Source organism: Gadus morhua, chromosome 16, assembly GCF_902167405.1.
Source record: "Gadus morhua chromosome 16, gadMor3.0, whole genome shotgun sequence".
Lineage (NCBI taxonomy): Eukaryota > Metazoa > Chordata > Actinopteri > Gadiformes > Gadidae > Gadus > Gadus morhua.
The window spans coordinates 2352390-2355735 of record NC_044063.1 but is presented as its reverse complement, the minus strand read 5'-3'; the positions used below and the strand labels follow the sequence as shown (position 1 = coordinate 2355735).

The window sequence follows — 3346 nt, the reverse complement described above, 5'->3', positions numbered from 1 at the left end:
TGTGGCCCTGATAACCTCGCCTCGCCTCTCCCCCCCCCCCCCCCCCCCTCCCATGGTGCAGGGGAGGAACCAGACCTCCAATGAGCTCTCCTCATACTTTAAAGGTCATGATAGCAGGCAGACAGGCAGGCAGACCATCAGACAGACAGAGAGACAGGCAGAGAGACAGGCAGAGAGACAGGCAGGCAGAGAGACAGACAGACAGAGAGACAGGCAGAGAGACAGACAGACAGAGAGACAGGCAGAGAGACAGGCAGAGAGACAGGCAGGCAGACAGACGGGCGGACTGAGCCAGAGACAGGCAGACAGAGACAGAGACAGAGATAGACTGACGGCTCCATCAATCTGCCAGAGTGGAGACACACACGTACACAAACACACACACGTACGTGCACGCACACACAAACACACACACACGCCAGAGTAGAGATAGACACACGCACACAAGTTAATACAATCCCACCTGAGCAGCGCTGATAAGACCACCGGGCAGGATTTTGGCTCCTCTATCATTTAAATTACAAACACACGCACGCACACACACGCACGCACACACGCACACACGCACACGCACTAACTCACACACGCACACCACTTGTTCCCCGGCTTAATACAGGTCAGTAGCGTGTCGCTTCCTTAATGGGTGTGAATATTGCATGTTATAAATATATTCGATTATATATTGTATAGTATATGTATATTGTATATGCTGATAACGGAGCCAGGGGGAGACGCATTCCACCACCGGATCCCCAAACTCATCCCCACCCCAGGTCAAACTCACCCCCAGGTCCAATTCACCCCCAGGACCCCGGACGAGGAGCAAGGGATTGGGAGCAGCAGCCAGGGATGGGGGGGGGGGGGTTGGTGATTCATAGACTGCGGGGCGAGTCGCCTTCCTCCGTCGCCTTATCAACATCCATTCTCATTCTAATTTAAACTGGACGCAATAGGCTCAAACGTACGACGTTATCTAAACGGGTAGATTCAACTTCGCACCTGTCGTATAACAACACAGAAATGTCCGACATCTCTCGCCGGAAGGTCCAATATCTGAGCTAACATTTGGTCCAATGAGGTAAGCCTGCTGGGTTTCATATAACGGCGGTACGACCTTCCTCTGCTGCTTCCTTTTACTGAATGAGAGGCAACGGTTCAGCAGCTGAATGACTGAGAGACGCGACGCATTCTCAAATCACAATGAATGGGAGCGTACAGGCCGACCACGGCAACACGGTGTACTGGAGATCACAGTACACACACACACACACACGCACCCACGCACACGCGCGCACACACACACACGCGCGCCCGAGAGGTTTTAATTAGTTCAGCCATTGCTGTTTTGACTGACCAGTAGGCTATTAACTCCCTGAAGGCTATTAAGTGGATTATCAGAAAGCACCTAACGACCACCATCTCAGCGTCTCGTGAAGCGCCTCCACACACGACACAAAGACGAGATGTGTCCCGTTGGTTAAAGGCCTCCTAACGTCCTGTTAATAACGTCCTATTACTAACGTCCTGTTAATAACGTCCTATTGCTAGTGCACTGTTACTAACGTCCTATTACTAACGTCCTAGTGTCCTGCTACTAACGTCCTGTTACTAACGTCCAATAACTGATGTCGCACATCGAGCCTCCCTTGTTTTGGTGTCAGCATCTTCTCGCGGGCCAGCCGGCTGGATGCTCCGTTACCAAGGAGAGGCTCTCTTCAGCACCGGGAGGCGAACGGCTCGTTATCCTCGACCCGACGTCCGCATCCCTCCACGTAAAGAAAGGCGCCTTGCGATTGCATACGAGCAACAATGATACAAATGTGGCCCAACATGTACGCGCAATACGAGCGCCTAGCGAACACGATGATCGGCGGAGTGATGATGAGCAAGCAGCGGGCGGTGCTCACCTCAATGCAGGGCTCGTCTCATGGCTCCGTCGGGCGGTGCTCCGGTGCTGCGGACGGGAGTCTAGTGAGGACTAGACCGCATCAGGGGCTCCTCCGCACGGCTGTGCCCAAGGTGAGCCCTCGCTGGGAGCCCGGTTACGTGCGATGTCGGACCGAGTGGAGCTGCTATTTGGAGACACTTCCCTCCTTGTCGGCGTGGTGGTGCGGTGAACACACAGTGTCTATGTGAATGTGAGGGTGTCACTCGGAGCTATATAAGAGCAACCACGGCTGCCCTTAAAGGGGCCGCGTCCCCTTTACGTTCTGGGCCCTTCCCTCCTCCTCTCTTGGACCGAGCCGATACCAACCAATCATTGATGAGGGGACCGCTCACGTGACCTTCATCGATGAGTAGACAGCTCACGTGCCAATTCTGGACGATGTGAAAAAATAAGTACATTCACTAAATACAGTAAAACGAATGTGAAACACGAATGAACAAAAAACTATCAAATCCATATAAATCCTCTACATGACAAATGTGATTAACATGACAAAATAGTAAGCCCCCCTACCCACCCACCAATTCGCACTCAATTACACACACACACACACACACACTGTAACGGTGCGGCTGCCCGTTACCACAGGCAATGGACAAAAACAGGACTGACACCGGGATTTACAAATACCCTTTTATTTAACACACACAGAACATTCAAACACATTCATGACGCCACCTGCAACACACAAAAAACACACGTTATGAGGAAGCCGGTCAGGGGACACGGTACAAACAAGGACAACGTAAAAACACTCACGTTACGGTTGCGCTGGCTTCCGGGTGCCGGGGGCTGCGGGAGGACCCGACGTGAAGTCCGGAAGAACATTTGTGCGGTGTGGGGGTGACGTCAGACGGGCGAGACCAAGTGTGTGCGAGGTGAGGGGTGTGTTGGGGTACTTGGGGAATATTTAAGGTGTCAGGGAAATAGAGGGTAAGGATAGGTTTTAGACGAATAGGTCTGGGGTAAGGTGGGTAACTAGGGGTGGGTATAGGTAAATCGGAAATGTGTAGGGGAGGGTTAATTGAATTAAGAGGGGTATGGGTCAGGCCGGGTAGGATATATTCAGGTCCAAATCATGTAGGTGGGGCAGAAGGGTCGAGGGTGAGCTGGTGACAACACCTGGCCCCGTTTCCACATACGTACATTCTCGTATGCGATCCAACCGTCTCCGACCCAAAGTCCATTCATTCCTATGTGATTCTCCGTAATGTCCGTTTTTCCTCCGAGACTCCTCCCCTCCGTAACATTTCGGTCCGGTATGTCCGTAATATACGTTCAAAAAATTTAACTTTCGCCGTCGTTTTACGGAGATACCGTATGAAAGTTTTTATTTTTTTCACAAAACTTGTAGGCTAAGTACCTTGCAGGCCAAACTCCTCAGCGATCTCTTTCCAA

The 3346-nt window shown here is 51.8% G+C and overlaps 1 protein-coding gene across 5 annotated transcripts in view; it reads right to left on the bottom strand.

Annotated features, from left to right (window-relative positions):
• The window catches only part of sh2b2 (SH2B adaptor protein 2), a 20206-nt gene extending 17111 nt beyond the window's left edge, over positions 1-3095 (bottom strand). For 2 of the 5 annotated variants that reach the window (XM_030380133.1, XM_030380130.1), the window contains exons 1-2: positions 2708-3095; positions 1908-2319 (exon numbers count right to left, since the gene is read on the bottom strand). The gene's annotated coding sequence lies outside the window, so the exon portion shown is untranslated. The remainder of the gene's footprint in view (positions 1-1907; positions 2320-2707) is intronic. The other 3 variants (XM_030380131.1, XM_030380134.1, XM_030380135.1) reach the window with 2 other exon arrangements.
• Positions 3096-3346: the final 251 nt, after the last annotated feature.